General features: G+C 47.3%; 1 protein-coding gene across 8 annotated transcripts in view; it reads right to left on the reverse strand.

Moving 5' to 3' along the window:
• Positions 1–19474, reverse strand: part of LOC105186179 (basement membrane-specific heparan sulfate proteoglycan core protein) — a 249256-nt gene that overhangs the window by 99262 nt on the left and 130520 nt on the right. The window lies entirely within an intron of this gene.

Consider the following 19474-nt stretch of genomic DNA (forward strand, 5'->3'; position numbering starts at 1 on the left):
CGAGCAGCACTCACACGACAAGTGCGCTCGCGTCCCCGTGACACCCCGCTGGGTGAACGAAAGAAACGCGGTACCCCGAAAGAACCCCGGGAAAATTCCGGCCCCGCGAAGCGATTGGAACTTCCCCGCGCGGGAGAACGCGCGTCGCGTCGCCGATGTCGCTTCGTCGCGACCTCCGATCTGCCGTTCGCGCGCTCGAATTTATTCGGGTCAATCCAATCGGCACGTCTAAACTAGGAAAAAAAAATTTAGTGTCTCTAACAAAACTGTTTAGTTGAGGCATTTTTTAATAGCAACCAAATATCTTGTTTTATATAACAAAATATTTAGTTGTCTAAATATATTTTTCTGCTTTGTTCTCTGGACCAAATGATTTTGTTCTTAGACTTCATATATAAAAATTAAGCATTTTAGTTATTTTATCCACAAAAATTACATAATAACGAAATATTATTTTACATAAACTGAAATAATGCCCAATAGATACTATTTTGTCTTTCTGTGCGCTAAAATTTAGATTTTATATATTAAGAAAAAATTATAGTATTTTTAACAAAATTCATATAGTTAAAGCTTTTCGGTTGCTATAACAAAAGTATTACGTTATACGAACAAACCGTAATTAAACATATTTTAAAGATATTTATTTACAGGAACTAAACAGTTTTGGTGGGCGTATTTTAACCAAATTATTTTGTTGTTACAACAAAATTTTGGTTCACGCAACAATACATTTTTCCTAGTGTAATTGTGCAACAATTTTCACGCCTGTGTCCCCCCCCTCCCCCCAAGGCGCCTCTGGATAATTACGCCGCACATTCGCGCGGAAAATGCCACGGGAACACGTCCCCGTAAAAGTTTCCGCGCGCAACTTCCTCGTTCTTACGACGCACCGACCGTGTTGTTCCGTCGCGCTCCGACGGAATCGTCGAGACTGGCCGGGGTCGTTCCAATTAACGTGCGTCCCCCGTTGTTGCGCTCTCGAACGTTGATTAGCTCGCGGGCCACCGGCGAACGCCGCCGTACGCAGTCCCGACTTGCTCTTCTTCCGCCGCGTCGGCCGAGTCGCGGGCGCGCTGCAAGTTAGACGAAGCCGTAGGACAAACTAACTACTTATTAATTTACTGCGGACTAATGAGCCGCACTCGCACTGAGCGAGCGAGTACGCCCGACGTCGGTATTTTCAGCGGCGCGGCGCGGCGGTGCGCTGCGCCGGAAACGAAAGTCGGTCATTCGGCCGCCTACTACGTTATATCGCCGCAGCGTGTGTGCATTTGTAGCCAGTGTGTTTCGCTCAAATATTTATCCCCGTCGCCGGCGCGGCGTTCACCCGCACTGGCTCTGCCGAGAATTACGCGAAATTGCATAATGCGGCGGCGCGACGTGTTTCTTCCGGGGCGAGCACGTGGGCGAGCCGGCTGCACGCCGCTCTCACGCAGGCGGGAAGGTCCGTGTTGTAACCACGAGCGCGCGATGTACCATAATCCGAAGCGCGATGTTGCTTTCGATTTCTGATCCGGACCGGACCGGAGCCTTTCCGTCTGCCGATTTTCTACCGGGTGGCGCGCAATGATGATCGCTGATTTTTTCCTGAAACACCGTCGTGTCGGAGGGTGGTGGTGGAGGCTTAAAAAGTGTCTCACACGACTGAGAGCGAACGAGAAGGGGGTGACTCGTGAATCGACGAGTGCACGGTTCATCAATCTGCTAATGCGCCGGACGGAGGGTAAATTAGATTTTAATTCGACCGTAGTGTCTTTGGCTCGCATCGCGTGCGACGGCTGGAAAATATTTGGCTGTGCATTCGCGCGATTCGGACTGCCGGCGCGACACGCGATTAAGAGGAAACGGCGGACTGGGCGACGCTAATGTCTTCCGAGGCGCGGGCAGGTGCCGTGGATGGATGTGGTACGTTAATATATAATTTGCCGGCTCTAATATGTGGGCCAGGGCACGTAAATCGTATTTTAACTTGCCGCGCCACCCGGACGATTGAGTCACGTGCGGTGATTAATGCGCCTTATCTGGGGGGAAATTAGGGCTAAAAAACTCGTTAGGTCCGCAGCGTGTAAGACGTGGCGCGTTCTGGCGAGTCGTTGTGTGTTAGCGGGGATGGATATTTATTTCCGTGTTTAGGCACTTGTGCAGTAGCCAGAGATAATCGTTTAACAACAGAGTAATTTTGGACACTGCAGCCTTGCGTAATAAACAATGCGATGATAGAGTTATATTAAAAGTTGCAAATCATACAAAATAATAATAGCGATAGTGAGCGATGACGAGGGAAAATATAAAAATGAATAAATATCCTAAGGACGACGAATTTATGCAAAATGTTTATATGTAAAATTTTATTATATTATTATATATCGATTTATATATATGTATATCTCAATATATAATAACGATCTCTCTTATGTATCTCTCAATACTTATTTTCACGGAGATTTTCGAATTAATATTTATTCCGATGCAGGAATATTTTTGAAGAAAGCTATTTCTTTAATTGTTACTTTATTTTGACGCGTAGAGTACGTCAATATTCTCGAGAAAATCTTGAGAGATGAAATTACATGTTTACGTATAGATGTCACGAGTAGATTCTGCGTGATTATTCGAATTAACAGGAAACATGTCGGAACGAATGCGAGAAGCTCGAGTCGCGGGGTGGAAGAAACGAACCGTGGAAGCTCGAAGGATGAAAACACGTGGCAACGAGAATTGTTCCGTAAATTGCAAAACGCCGGATGTTGGTAGTCGCAGACACCGTGGAGTTAAGCGTTTTGCGCTCTCTCGAGCGCCACGTCGCGCGCACGACTCGCGCGACGGCAAATGTTTACGGCGCCCGACTATTTCATAAGCGGGCGCAATTAGAAATCTCGAGACACGGCGAATCCGTTTTATTTGGAGCGCTGTACTCTTTCTTCCGTGGTATGTCCACAATGGATGATTACACAGACTCTCGGCGGTGCCTCGTAGACAAGTAAAAAGGGAAGCGGAAAAAGCTGAGCTTATACGGACTTATTTATAGCCGGACGACCCACCGTTAATCTGGAAAATCTGTAGAGTACCGTGTTGCTCGTAAATTACCGGGACATAAATTATTATTTTCCGTGCAAAGCAGGTCGAAGACTAGAAACCAAATATCGCTCTTTACCCCGGCACATAAACCATCCAGAATATCCCCATAAATATCCCTTAACGTGCTCGATAATGGCGCACGGTCCGATTCGTCAAATTTACAAAGGTACGAGGAACGCGCGCGCGCGCGCGTACACGTTCCTTTCTTTCTTCCTTTTTTTCTTCATATAATTACATGCGACATGCTTTTGATACGAAGGTATGTTTGTGTGTGCGCGCGCGACATACCTATTGTGCGTGCACGGCTGCGCGTCGGATATTAACGGGATATTGCCGAAACTTCGTAAGATCGATAACGTGTATTTTATAATATCGGATTACGTTATAATGCCGACGCGCGTTACAGAGGTTCTAACGAGATTATAGTCATTAAAGGGCTTAGAGCACAATCTCGAGGTAACGGGGGAACGTGATCATTTTATCGCGATATATCGCGGCTGTGTGCCGCGCAATGCCTTTATTAAATATTTCTTTTCGCGATAATCGATTCATTTTCATGGCGATAATTTAATCGTGCGCGCTTATCAATCTTCCACAGCGGACTAAATATTCCAGTCTGCCCTTTTAACACATCCCTTGCCGATTCTGCAGTAATAATACAAATTCGCTCGGCAAACGAGACGATGATAAATCGCGGAGATTAGTTTGCTGCTACTTTTTCGACGACAGCTGCGAAAGTGTCGATGTGCATTAATTCCTCGCGGTTGTAACGTGAATCATTCGCTGCGCGATATTCCCGATTCATAAAGCCCTCGGCTCCTGGCCGCACGGGGAATTAATATGCTAATAAATGTACACGAAATTACCAAAGTTCGTTATACCAGCCGCATTGTCGATTGCTCCGATGTTTTTTTTCAGTTACAGCGGAAGGCGATTTCGAACGGGCGGCAATGTGATTTCAAGTGCCCCGACGCACACGCGGTAAATATTAATACAACATTAATAGTGTTTTTCGCGCAAACGATGCCGACTTGTTGGTAAATAAACCGTCCCTTAACAACAAGAATGAATCGTCGAAAAACTGATTTCAACGCGCAGCGCAAACACGTCGCGGGAGACCGGAAAATATTTTGCAATCGTTACTGACTTGTTGTCGATAATAACAGGTATCGCGTTGAATATAGAAAAAATACACGCTCGCGCGGGCGGGCGGAGGAAGGGGAGCGCCGTCAAATTCACGATAAAAATATACGACTCTCTACGGGCGAAAATCAGTCCGACGCGCCCTCTCTTTGTCTTGGCGATGAGAGATGGAGAAAGAAACGGCGAGAAGCGAGTGCACTTGTCCTCCGCCAGAAGTGTATTCGAGACAATGGGGAGAGTCTAACAAAATGCGAGCGCGTCGGAAATGAATTTCCCGTTGATCCTGCGCTGCGGCACGGCGGGACTGCGGGCGAAATGGTCGAATGCATCGACAAGTCCTCAGGACTCAGGAGAAGAGATAGCATTACGTCCGCAAGAAAATTGCCCGCGCGCCGGCTTATAAATAACGCATCCGTGTGCATTAGCCCGGATTTTCCGTCTCGTTCTCATATCGGATTTCCATCAGGAGGCGAATTCTTGTATCTGGATGCGGCTCGAGGACGCCGGATAATGTCGCGTCATTAGACTAAGACGCGCAACAAAGGACATAGATAACAGATACTATTAGGCCGCGGGTACGTTGATATCTCTTCTTACTTCGTCAGCCGGTATCGCATAACGTTTTGCACAAGCACGCTTGACAACAATGGCCGGCATTCTCCCGTTTCTCTGGCTTAACGGTCTCTCTCTTTTTCTCTCTCTCTCTCTCTCTCTCTCTCTCTCTCTCTCTCTCTCTCTCTCTGTGTGTGTGTGCGTGTGTGTGTGGATTTGTCTGTCTGTCTCTCTCTGTCTCCGTCTTTCTACGCAAGCCAGGGTACATTAGAGACCCTCGGAGGAGAGAAACCGCGCGAGTTTACGGAACAGTTGGGGGAGGCGGTAATGAGAAAACTCAAGCAGAGATCAAGCGTAAATCTCATTTTTCCTAGCGGGCTCCAGAAGCGGCGAATCTCGCCCCCAGGAATTGATGAGTATCTTACGACGACGACGGGCAACAAATTTTAAGTGGCAGATGAATCGCGCCTTGCTTTCTTTGATCGATGAACAGATAAGATTGGGAAGGACGGTGAAGGCAGCAAAGTGAACGAAATTCAAAAAGCCACTTCTCGAATCTAAGCAGAGAATAATTGTACTTGATACAACGCGCGGATACGCTTCCGGATGCGCTTGATTATATATCCAATTGCTAGAATACCGTAAAGAAAAGGGAATTTAGGCAATTATATTCTGCCTGCGTACTTCAGGCTTGTCACATTTGAAAATTGAAGAAGAGAAAACTGGAAATGTAATTCGTTCTTCAATGCATTTTTCGAAGAATGAATCAATATGGCTAAGGAATATTGAATATAATCGTTTTCATTATAAGAGCTGGATAGTGTTGGACATTGACCGTAAAATCTGGACAGTCCGGCTGAAATCTGAATGTCCGGCAACCCTCTAAATTTTCTTGCGTTACTAACTTATGTTTCACATCAGGGTCGTTACAAGATGACGAGATAAAAATCAGCTTCGTGAGGATTCGTATTTTTCGTATCATAAAAAACGAAATAACGCCGCGTCTTGGCAAAACAATCGCGCAGCGACATCTTCCTGGCTTCAGATAGGACAACACTTGCGAAATAGTCGTACGATTAATGCGCGATTAATCAAATCTGATACAACCCAATAATAAAGCCCTAAGGTCGAAGAAGCCCTTAACGGAGCTCGGTTAATGAAGACATCGCGGGTATATTAAATTTTCGCCTAAATCCGCGGCCCCCTATTTTCGTTAATGGCGTTTCACTTTTAATAATCTCCCGCGGGATCTTTTTCCGTGCGCAACCTCACTTTTAATAATCCCCCACTTAAATTATGCCTGCGACCGGCTGATAAAAGCGAGGAGGCATTTTTGCCATCGACCGTCATCGACGCTTTGCTCCCTTTTGCATTCTTCGTCGTCCTCCATTCTCCCCCTTCGAGCCCCCTCCTCGCTCCTTCCTCCCCCATCCTCGGTCCACCCTTTTTCTATCCTGCTGCAGGCTCCTCTCCAATATCGGGAAGAGTGCAGCTCGTTGCACTCGACTTAATAGATTACATTGCAACGGATCGAGCCTTTCGCCCGGGATAACAACGGTGCGGCGCGAAATAATTAATAAAAAAGGAGGGCGCGCGGGATGGTGTCGCGGGATGGGTCTTACCGGTCTCGAATCGATCGGCAAGATAAATCTCGACGAGGTTTTAGTGACACGTGAGCGATAAAAGGCTGAAAGGAAATAATTTCGTGCCGTAGAGCCACGCTCCAAGTGCCGAAGCCGAGTGAGAATGAGTCCTTTCGTTTTAAGAGATGGCTCTTAAGGCAAGAAGAATGCGACAGGGGACAGAAGGTTTGAGAGATAAGGATTATTCGAGGTAATGACGTTCAGGACGTGAATGGCTGTTGGACGTTGCGAGCGACTTCCAGATTTGCGAGTCGTAATTCGCGCACGTGAATGGAATGCAGCCATGACTTTGTGTAGCAAACTCTTTCAATTACCATCACAAATAAACATAACCGAATTGAATTATCAAATTTTATCCAATATTTACCAATACTTTCCAATGTATACTATCCAATATTTACGATTCCGCAAGCCGGACCCAATATAATTGTATCATTTAAATTATATACACACACATATATATATATATATATATATAAAATCATCATATGATAATCCGGTCAAATAATCGCAGGCATCAATGCGCAATTTTTTATTTCTCAGTTGCACGTCAATTTTCGTTCCGACTGCGATCCCTGACTGCGATAGATCAAATAATACGGACCAACGTCGCGATTTCTCGCTGCACCAAAATTGCCACAGTATCGTACCAATTATCGTACTAATTACATAATTTCGCTAATTATCACGCTGATTATTTCATGAGTACCGTTTTGCAAATTTTACGCACATTCGATATTGTCAGGTGAGCGTCTCAAATTGATATCGTTACGTTCGCGAGTATGAGGCTCGCCGGGGCGCCTCATTCGAGATCCTGCGGGTGCTTTCGGCGTGATCGTGGCAGACAAAGTGACGGGACAATCGAGGGAATTATCCGGCACCTCGGTCCCGCATCGGTCATTGCAAGCATAAATAAGACTAATTAAGGAGGATAATTCCCCGGAGTGGCGCGATGTCCTCTCAGTGAAACAGCCAAGCGCTGCTCCGGCGGGCGTCGCCTTTCAATAATGCCGTTTACTTTGTGTGTTTCGTTGGGCGCCGCTAAGCGACACGCCCGTGTCCATGGCGGTTAATGGCCGCGTTTGGAATTGGCTCCGGGAATGTTCTCTTGACTGTGACCTGTTTGATGTTTTGTTTGCGCGTCGTGCATTCGCGTTCCGATGTCCATCGATCCCGACCGCTCCTCGCGGTGGCGTCTTCCGACGGGTTCGAATAGATTTGCCGGGGCGAGCTCAGCGACACGGCAGAATTCTTCTCGCATGGTATTCTACATCGGGACTCCGGCGCTCCTCTCTATTTCAGGAAAATATAATAGATCGTGCGCGCGCGCGTGCGACGTGTCAGCGAATAATGAATTTATTACGGTACGAGAGTCATCGCTTGAAAGAGTGCGTGATGGATAATTGATCACCGTACACGTTGATACGTATTTTCAATATCATCTGGATATCTTGCAGTGACGCAAAATCACAGCGGCGAATAGGTCCGTGGAAATTTTATCTTCACTTCGGATTGAAGGGGACTGGAGGGTCAGATTGCTAAAAAATCGTGCTTGTTTTTGATAATATTTTGTCATGAATTGAATAAATGTGCAAGAAAGAAAATTTTAGGTATATTTATACAACATGTTAAGAGCAGAGAAATTTTGTTTATTAACAAATATTCGTACAAATATACGATATATATAGCTGAAATATACTCTCCTTTTCTTTCTTCAAGTTGTCGTTTTTGCAGTAATATCTCGGCTCTCGGTGGTCCCGATTAGAGCGAATTTTAGCTAGAAATCTCAAAGAGGCTTATCATTATCCGGTGAAGCACTATAAAAAAAATCGAACAAAATTAATAAAATGGCGGCTATTATTAGAAAAAAATTCTAATTTTTCAGTTCTTTTACAATAAAAAAATTAATATCCCGAAATGAAATATTTTGACGGAGTTGTCCATGGTTCACCTGAGAGCCAGATGAACAAATATTATCGCTTTAAAATTTCAAGTCGATACGAAGCTCTGTCTCGGAGAAATCACTGCAAAAAGTTGAACAATAAAATTTCGAGAGAAACGCGTTTAAAATTTAAGTGGACGTATATTTATATGAATATTTGTTAATAAACAAAATTTTCCTACTCTTCATATGTTATATAAATATATCAAAAATTTTCATTCTTACACATGTACCAATTCAGTTCGTCACAAAATCATTATCAAAAACAAGCACGATTTTTCAGTAATCTGACCCTCCAATCCCCTTAATCGTTTCATTCTTTTATCCCATTTCGTACAACGGTTGTCGTAAAAATGAGACTCCCCGATTGATGCCGCAAAGACGCGGAAGGGTGGCGAGAAACTTCGATGCGGGCGAGAGGATAATCCGCGATGTATACTTTAAACCCATCAAACCCGCCTCGATATGTTTCCCGGTATATGTTCGGTCTCGCGCAACCTGAAGCGACGGGCAATAAATTCCGCGACGGAAGACTCAGAGGTAGTCAGGGGCAGGCTAATTCTATCCGCGCGTCCATCCCCGCGACAGTCCTCAAGGAACGAGCGCCAATTATACTCGGTTGGCCTTTCGTCGATCGCAGTAAATACAGATAAAGGTAATTGAAAGCAATCGTCTGCTCCGAGCTGTTGTTCTTCCGTCCGCTGAATCGGGGACAAAGAATCCGGCCCACTTGTTCCCGCCGACCATTGTTGTCGATTCCGCGCATGTCTCGTTCCGTATGGACAAAAAACGGGTAGGTGCAGCAGCATCCTCGATAGAAAACTCTCCCGTGAAGTCGCTATTTTCCTTTTTTGTCTACTCTTTGCGGGAAGCTTATCCTCGTTAGGATATAATCGGAAGCGCGCGAGCGCGCGCGGAGTGAAACGACGCGACGACGGCGTGATTGTTTCCTTTAATCTGCAAATGCTCGGGTATTTAATAAGAGCGCATTCGAGTGGCGATTTCTCGCGACACGCGTCATTTCTCCTCCGCCCTCCGTTCCTCTCTCTCTCTCTCTCTCTCTCTCTCTCTTTCTCTCTCCCTCTCTTCTTCCTCCTCGCCGCAGCTCTTCGCTCGTATTTCTCTCTTCGCCGAGAGCTCGGCGAGCTCCATTCCAAATATCCGTTGAATATTTTTCTCGAGTTCCGCATGATAACGTCGCTATCGCATTCTCTATATTAAAGCAGCCGGCATTACTCCCGGCTGACATTTCGTCTGAGATATTGGGAATCGGCGGCGGGCGCACTGCTGGGTGTGGTTCGGACGAGTAATGGACAGGACCCTTCGTCCACTGAGCAAACTCTAAGACAGAGGTTCGTAATCGAAAGACGCTACTGGCGGAAATCCTCGAGGACGCTCCTCGTTCACAAACACTCCGCCTCGTTAAGGATTAGGAGGGCGAGCTTCGTATTTGCGCTGACGACTGCAATTTTTTCCTCGCAATTTTAAGGAGTGTTTCGCGAGTGAACTTTCTCGGTGCGACCGAGAGAGAGAGAGAGAGAGAGAGAGAGAGAGAGAGAGAGAGAGAGAGGAGAAGAGAGCGTGCAAAACATAAAGTTGAATTTCATTCTTACGTCCGACGGAACAGCGGAGGATTGAGAGGCCGTTTCCGCGATTTTCACGGCGAATTCGCGTATAACGCGCGCCTCGCACGCGGCACTCTTCATGTAAATCTATCGCTCGCGCGTCCCCTCGCGCTTCAGACATTCGCACCGACGGAAATTTCCGGTGCGTTAAACGTCCTTTACACGGCGTGGGTTGACAAAGAAAATGCAAGTCAGCGCTCGATCAAGGATGCAAAGTGATAAAGGTCTACTCAGCCCTTTCGCTCGCTCAGATATTATCGTTCCGCAGCTGCCTCGTCGTGGCAATCGTGTCAATGAACCCTTCGACTAGAGAGAGAGAGAGAGAAAGAGAGAGAGAGAGAGAGAGAGAGAGAGAGAGAGAGAGAGAGAGAGTGAGAGAGAGAAAACTGATGGCGCGCCGTTAGCATATTTCTCCACGGTGTATTAAGTGCGTCCGCTAATCAGCTGCGAACGAGGGTGCGGTAAATTAGATGTCCCGCGAATACCTCTGGTATTCGTCGAATTTTGCAAGATTACGAGGCAATAACTTGGAGGAGATTTTCCGCGGAGGATAACGGCCCCCGGAGGAGTGCTGGAAGGGTCAAATCCCCTTCAGGAGATAAAACGGGAGAAAACTTTCGAAGATGAGGTGACGGAAAGCAGAACCCAAAAAGCATTACGGAGCATCGCGGAAGTGCGCGCGGCGTAATCGAGGAGATTTCAATGGAGATACCGGGAGGAGCGAACGGGCGAATTCATAATTATAACTTTCGGATGGTGTAACGAATTAACGGGTTAGTTAAATATTGCGATTCCTCGGGAGAGTTATTTCGCTTCATTTCTGCCGAAGCTGCGAGTGCCGAGCGATTTAAGCAGCGTCGTTGTTCGCCGACACGACATCTCGCAGCAGCCCGCGGGGCTTGAATTCATTCGTGGAACACGCGAATTTCATCCGCCGACTGGAACGCGTGATACTTTCGAAATGATTAGGAAGCGGCACGTTCGCGGCTCCGCCTCGTCTAACGAGTTGCCGGTAATAGGATACGTTCCGACGAGAGGCAATTTAATTACGTACGCATTTCAGCTCCTTAAATACGTATATTAGCGACCTCAGCGAGAAGCTCTGCTCTCGGAATCCACGTCGTAGCAAGAGCATTGAATTACGATGTAAATATACGCGTTCTCCCGCGCAATGCGCGGTCTCATCGACGCCTCGACGAGCCGCTCGACTGTGTCGAAATTGAAACGTACGCGGTTGACAGAAAAATCCACCTCGACGCTTCGATGAAACGTCTCGCGCAACCTGCTTGCAACTTTGCAACCGCGTAGCGCATCGAGTCCGCCGTGTAAAATCGATGTCGCGACTTCTTCGCGAGAAAAAAACCTCGCAACAAAATTCTCGGAGAATTCTACCGAAGACGTTTGCCCTCGCGCGAGATCTGCACGGAGAATTGGGAGCCAAGTGCGGCGGCGAATCACGTCGCAGCGCGGCAGCGTTTGACCCGTTGAAATTAAGCGGGACGCACAGATCGATCGGTATACGATTGTTTCGGCAGCGAGGCCGAGGGGGGATGCTATCGAAAATAACTGAGCGATCATCCGAGACGAAATGAGCCAACAACCGAGCCCGATCGAGCGTGCTCATCTCGTCCCGTCCCGTCTCGTTTCCTCTCAATCCCAATTAACCGCGAGCTCGCCCTCGGCGGTGTGCATTTCACGTCGCCGTCGCCGTCGTCGTCGTCGTCGTCGTCGTCGTCGTCGTCGTCGTCGTCGTCGTCGTCATCGTCGTCGTCGTCGTCATATTCCGAGAGCCGTCGGCACCTTTCATTAAAGCGCGATTCATCCCGCTGAATATGCATCGCGGCTGATTCCGTGACATTTTCGCGAAGAGGCGATATCGCCGCCCGCTGTGCCGCGCGACCTCGCCGGGGAAGCGATTTCTTCGCGAATCTTCTTAGATCAGTCGCGCCATTATCCCAATTGATGCTCCACGATATCTCTCCCCGAAGCCATTTGGAAGATTTTGTCCCGTCCGCATGGCCGCATATACACACACACACACACACACACACACACACACACACGCACTCGCACATTCACACAACGGCGGCGGAACGCCTGTAGACACATGTAGCGCTCTCCCTCGGCTCATTCCCTCCTGCCAAACCTCCCCGCCCGCTCCGCCCCGCTTTGCAACCCCCTATCTTCATCCGCGCGCAGGTACACCGACGTACCCTCTCTTGTCGCTCGCCACTATAGCTGTGTCCTTGTGTGTGCGTATCAAGCGGTGCCCAATAAATCCACGGTTTAATTAAACTAAGTTTAAACGGAACCCTCTCCCCCCTGCCCCTTCTCCCCCCTCGTCGCCGGGGCGCCGTCGCGCGCGCGCGCGGAGCAGTTATATGTATTACGTTCCTGATCCGCCGCTAAATCAATTATCGGAGTTACCGGCGCGATGTGAAAGGACGTCGCCGTGGAATACCTACGGAATAGCCCCGTCCCCCTCCTCTCCCCCCCCCGCCGTGTACTTGCATATTGCGGGTTTTGCTTTTATTTTCGGACGGACTCGAGATCATTCGCGACGGATTGGAAAGACAACGGGCCGTGGAATAACCGTGGATTATGCGGCGGGGCCGCGGAAAGCCGCACGCAGGGCGAGAGGTGTTCAAGAGAGGGCGAAAAGGGGGCGGATGGAGAGAAAATGGCATTACACACGGTTCGGGTGACAATAGCGTGAATGTAAAATTATGTTGAATGTACAACATATTGGTCGTCGCGTTTTAGAGAGCGGGATAAACGAACGCGTGTACATCGGCGATGTACTCTCGGCGAATAGCGCAAAACAGTTTATTCCGTTGAATTTTACACGTATTCGTCATAATTCATTTCTGCTTTATTGATTCGGAGGAGGGAGATACGGTATCAAATGTGAAATGCGCAAATTGTTAAATGGAAAACTGATTGGTTTACGATGCTCGTCTGCTACCGCCGATTTATCATTTAATATCGCCGCTAAGTGGATGAAGCGTCGGCTTGGGTATCGCCATATGCGTATACACACACATATATATATATATATATGTATGTATTGTATATGTATATAATTTTTTCGCGATTCAAATAAATTCGAGCCCATTCGCGCGTAAATATCACGTCGAAAGAGGATTAAGATATTACACGTTTCTGGCCGAACGAGGCTCGCCGGCGAAAGCGATACAATGCAAGCGAATACAATGTCGCGCGGAAAAAAGGAGAACGACGATCGCGGCACGAGCGCAGCACGCGCTGAGCGTTCTCGCACGCGCTTCTGCGATCAATTATGTCTAATGAAAATGCAAAGCCGCTTTACGCAATCAAACGCTAGCCCTTGTAGCGTGTATTGGCAATTCCTTCAGCACAGTACGTATCGCTTTGGGCGGCGTGCAGATACACGATTAAGCCTAAGCCATTCCAACTATTTCAGATGGTACATGCGATGGGAAGGGCCCGATTAAACGGATCACTTCCGATACATTTTACAATCAAGCCAGCCGGTGCGTCTACAAGCCTCGCTGCGCCGAGAAACGCGCGACGCGCTCCCCCGTCAAGCTTTCTTTCCGCACGTTCAACGCGCGAGACGCTGAATTCGCGATAACATTTAATATGCGCCACGCTTTTAGCGTCGGTCTCAAATATATATGTTATTGTATCGACCGTCGAGCATCGCGAGCGAAATTATCGTGAAACCTTAATCTCCGTACTTTTCCCACCTCTCTCGCTCGTACACGCCTCGAGCTTCAACGATTATTTTCGACTCATCGTTGCGCATGTCGGACACGTATCGTAACGTACACTGCTTTCAACACCCAGGGGTTTCAACCCTTTCGATACGACGAGTGCCGCCGCCGCCGCCGCGCAGAGTCAGTCAACGACCGGTAATTTCATAGTTGTAATTTTATGACGGGGAATGGCGGGACACATGGTGAATCGAAAAATAGCGTATGTATCGTTTGATAAAATTATAACGATATAAAAGCGCAGTTCCATTTTATCTGAAACATCCGGGACTATCTGTAACGCAACTCAATATCGCATATCGACGCGAGTGAAAACTGCCATTGGCAAAAAACGAAAGATGATTTTCAGATGTAAGTCAATTTCTGTCGTTGATATCGAACTCGATCGGGAAGTCGGTCGATTTTGAAGAGCAAAAAATACACGTAAGAATGGTCGCCGGGATTCGCGGTGACGTCGCCGGCCGGAACGTCGAGACCGCGGGCCATCGTTTAGCGTCGACTTATTAAATTTGGCGATTGCTCCGCGCACGTGACGTTTGTCCTTTGATCTTCGCCGGTCGCGGCCGGACGTACTCATCGACGCAACGTGTACATACGGGCGTATCTACGATACGAGCGAGAGAGAGAGAGAGAGAGAGAGAGAGAGAGAGAGAAAGAGAGAGAGAGAGAGAGAGAGAGAGAGACATTCGTGCCGTTTACCGTGCGCGCGACAAGTATATTATAGACGCAGTGGCTGGCGGACCACGACCCGATACTCTCTGCAACCACTTGGCCGGGTATGCTTGATCGGTTCATTTGCCAATACTGAGGACGCGCAGTCGGGGGCAACCACCCTCGCGCGCGCAATCCTCGCTGTAGCTCCTGCACTTGCTTCTTCCGCTATTCCGGACCCTTTCGTCTGCCAATTAAAGGCAGCCCCTGCGCAACCAAGACGATCGTTAGACACACGTACGCGTTCGCACGTATACCGGGTGTTCCGCGCCGCAAGTTCCGAGGTCATGCGTCTTCCTGGAAGCTCCTGGAGCCGATGCGAGGGAGATACCGCACGCGTACACACGAGGAAACGCGTCCACCTGTAAGGATTTCTCACGCGGCTGCGCTCCCCGCAGGAAGAGATACCCACCGCATGTCGTTGCGCTTACCACTTTTTGATGCGTCTTGAGTTGACGCGGGAAAGTTGCGCAAGAGGGACAATTTATGGGAGGAGTATCGAAAAGTTTCGGCTTCGTATAGTTAATAAAATTATGCTCTTCAGTCGACGAGCGACTTTTAACATTTTACATCCTTACAACCGACGACTCCTCGCAAGTCTCGTTAAGATCCATTTCATGTTTCAAACAAGGAAGCAAGTTTTACACTATACTTATATTGTACTCTCTCCCTTGAGAAACCTCGTTTTCGAAATATCCGTTCATTTATTGCTCACTTTTAATTTCTCGTCACCTTGGGAGACTGTGACTTGGATAATAATTACTCGTAACTTCAAAACCGTCGAGTCCTCGGCGTTTTCGTTTAATGGAAGCTTATTCCGGCTTGTCCAGCGAAATTCTGCGTCACCCTGTACGTACAAATGCCCCAAGCAGATGAACAAACACATACATACGCCCAACTCGGTGTGTACAATCTTGGGAATTTCGTGAATGTCTCAAGACGAATTGTTTAACAACTGTCTCTTCCACTCACGATTGTAAAGAACGTTTACCGACGTACTGAAGAAAAAGGACGGCTGAATTATTACGAAACAATAAAACTGTCTGATAACGATGTTGATTATCAGCTGTTGCGCATATCGAGGAGAAGCCGGATAATTGCTCGCTCTCATTACGAGATCTATTTTAGATTATTGTTCAAAATATTGTCTTTCTGTGCAAAAATTAATTCGTATTCGGTCGGCCGCTTCGTTTATTAAACCGTGCGAAATGGTTCTTTTTGTTTAATTATTTCGATACACGACGCGGAAAATAAAATAGATTTATATATAGAGTATTTAAAAAAAACGATTGTCGAAATTATGAACAATTATATATTTTAATTAAAGAAAGGGGCCTGCTGCTCGCGCTTCCGGTGCTCACAAAATTTACGGAAGATTTTCTATATATTCTCCTCCTATTTTCACACACTTCATATCTTCGTACCGTGGAATTTTTTTAAAAATTCCCGGCTTTGTTTCAACTATTTGACAGGCATTTTATATTCTCTGATATAATTCGTCCATGTCATTTATCGGTGTAAAATACACCATGCTCTAAAGAAATCCTCATAAAAAGGCCACTCGCTTTAATTAAAATAAATAATTCACAAGTCCGACAATATTAAATTTTTCGACCCATTGTTCTTATTGGGATTTTTTTCCTCCAATAATTCTACCGGAACACTTAAAATTAATCGCGGAACAATCACCGTGCGCACACAGTCAAATTTTGGCTGGATAATGTGTATAATATCGACGCGCAACGACCATATTCGCATAGAGCGAATGCATTCGCTCGTATTATGCATCCTCTGATGCAATAATACACGAATATGCAGTGCGAAGTAAACATTAAACCTCGATTGTTTATTGCGCAATTTTAATGAATTTAATGTGCATATTGATACCGTCGCTACTAATCCGAATAAACATCCATAATTATGCGAATATTTACGTATAAATAGATATCGGTCTGATACCCGATGCGCAATATTCCGGAAACCGCTTGGCTCGACAGAAGTCGAGGTTATTATAATTGATGCAAATCAAGTGAGAAATCAGTTGCACGTATTATCGATGGGCGCGATTGTCCGTTCGGAGCTTGGCGCGACGTTCGTTCGTTTCGTTCCTGCGAATTTCAAAGTCGAAGCCGAAAGTCGCATGCGCGCGCGAGAGCGCGAAAGAAGAGCGACGCGATTGTCGCGAGCGAACGAGCGTACCTACGGATAGACGCCATTTACACGGTAACAGAATTATTCCATCAAGACACTTCATTATCGTCCGCGCAAGGCGCAAAGTGTTAATGAACCCGGAGAGGGAGAGAGCGAAAGAGAGAGAGAGAGAGAGAGAGAGAGAGAGAGAGAGAGAGAGAGAGAGGGAGAGAGCGAAAGAGAGAGAGAGAGAGAGAGCGAAAGAGAGAGAGAGAGAGAGAGAGAGAGAGAGAGGGGGGGAGGGAGGGAGGGAGAAAACAGGAGAGAGACACGCGTTTCCTTTCGCGGAACAGACAACATGGTTGAGACAATGCAAATGAATGCACAAACGGTCCCGTCGACGCTCAGAATATACGGGAACAAACAACAACGGACTGCAAACAGCTCGTTTGTATTTGCAAACAGTTACGGGGGAAAGAAACATTCCTTGCTGAACTGCGCAAACTGTCTGAGATTACCGTTCCGATTGATTCGACCGATATTTATCGAACAACATTGAATGTACATTTATTTAAAAAGAGAGAGAGAGAGAGAGAGAGAGAGAGAGAGAGTCGCGCAAAGATCGAACGAAATACAACAATACCTTCCGAGAAAATGTCTAAATCGGAGATACTCGGCGTGGGTGAAATTTTCAGCTGGTTCAGTAGTTGGCTAAATTTTCGCCAGAGAATCTTAACGCACTGTTCGAAACTACCTGTGTGGATACTCGCCGTCAATGATGTTACAATAAACATAATCCCGACTGAGCAACAACCAAGTTAGATGATGGTATTCCATTACAAGTGCCCCAACTTGGATCTCCCGCGAAGAGAGAGAGAGAGAGAGAGAGGATGGATTGAACATTTGACTTCCCGCCCGTATCTTCGCCCGCTAGCAGCCCGTTAAAGTTTAACGACCCGTTAATGCTTGTCGAAGGTAATGCCCGAAACAATTCACGGCGGGATCGATGAGATTTAATGGCGCGATAAGTAATTTTTTCGCAGAGGCGATCGTCAAAGTGCGAGATTAGAATCTTATCTTAATACGAAAATGTGAGAGAAACCTGTCGCGATCGCAATCGCCGGCCTTTCGGCGAAACGGTGAAACGCCGTTTTGCACGCAATTTTACGTAACCAGGAATTGTACCGGGAAAAGGGACAGACAAGAAGAGAGAGAGAGAGAGAGAGAGAGAGAGAGAGAGAGAGAGAGAGAGAGAGAGAGAGAGAGAGAAAGAGAGAGAAAGAGAGAAAGGGAGAGAGAGAAAGAGAGAGAGAGAATGAGAGAGAGAGAGAGAGAGAGAGAGAGAGAAAGAGAGAGAGAGAGAGAAAGCACATGCGATTGTTTAATTTAAAATGAGATAATCTCACGCCTGTTAATTGGACAGCGACCTTAAAGGACAGCGGTGTTTCCTACGGGCGCCGTAATAACAGTGAGATTTGCATTTAATCAGACCCGGAAAGAACCCTCGCCGCTTTTCTTGTTGGCCATTGTAAATACAGCGCGCGCGCGCGTTTTTATCCCGCTATCATTTCGCACGCAGGGTCCGTGAAAACGCCGCGCTACGCGCGCGTGCGCGCTGAATCGCACAGCACCTCTCCCCCCTCAGCTCCCTCCGAACCCCCTCGCAACAGTTTGCAGTTACAAGTGAACCTCTCGAGACGAGGTTATTGTTCACTTGTCCGGCACTTTGAGAGTTCCGCACTCTCCACCTGCATTCTGACGATAAATGTTCTTCCAGGATGAATTTCCCCGGTGCGACGCGCACGTGCGCGACCGCGCCGCGTGATCTTCGCAATTACGCGATATTAATCGCAGTGTTAACAACGCGACGACGGCAAATATTTGTCCTGGTAGATACAAAGTGTAAACCGCGATAAACAGACGTGTTTGCGCCTTTGATTACGTTGTCCACGATAGCGAATCCGTTCGCTCGAGGCGAGTCGTTGATCGACTCAGGAGACGTTTATATGTCTAATTACGATACGATGTAAATAATAATACGACGCGCAGCCTCGTTGAATTCAATTCCCGTAGGGCTCAATTTTCGGTACACGCGTCTCTTCCGACGAGGAAGCTCTCGAAAATGTATAAGGACATTTGCTTGATATTACACGCGACACACCGCGCGCAACGCGATTTGGTAAAAAGCAGATCGCGATATACGATATCGCCCGTTCCCATCAGTAACGGTCGTTTTGGGGAAAGAGTCGTATTTTCGTGAGAAGGACTCTTACACGGCGTGTCTCGCTTTTTTCATCGATATATTTTTTTCTCCGTGGCGTGCGGCTCCACAATTTATACCGCCACATGGAGAGCCAAGCCATAATCTGGGATCTTTGTTTCAGGTATTTCAGTGTAACACGACATCTTAGCGTCGTGCGCGGGATCTACGGGAGGGAGGGAGGGAGGGGTGGGGAAGGGCCGCGGAAATTACGCTCCATCGTTTTTCAAACCGGCAATCTCGCAGCATTAATCAACGTGATTAGTTGGCTTGGGATTGACGTTAAACACGGCACGGCGGTTCGACGTGCTAAGGTGCGAAGTAATAAGGCGAATGAGGTATTGCGCTGCGCGCGCGTTCGACAGTTTCCCAGACCGATTAAAGTAGAAAAGCACAGCTTGCGTCCCTTTGGCACAACTGTGCGAGATAATTGTGCAATTTCGTCCGCGAGACTACACGATCATCGTGCTCTTATTTATCCCGCTGAAGAGCGTCGTAGAAAACGACACCCTCGCAGAGACACGCGGAGATACAACACGGAGAAAGAGGGAAGGGGGAGGGAGCACCGGGTGAAATCGAGAAGAACCGATGCATTTTTCCGACGGAAATTTCCTTGGATCTTTCATCATCCT

This window comes from Harpegnathos saltator, unplaced genomic scaffold (genome assembly GCF_003227715.2).
Source record: "Harpegnathos saltator strain DR-91 unplaced genomic scaffold, Hsal_v8.6 scaffold414, whole genome shotgun sequence".
Lineage (NCBI taxonomy): Eukaryota > Metazoa > Arthropoda > Insecta > Hymenoptera > Formicidae > Harpegnathos > Harpegnathos saltator.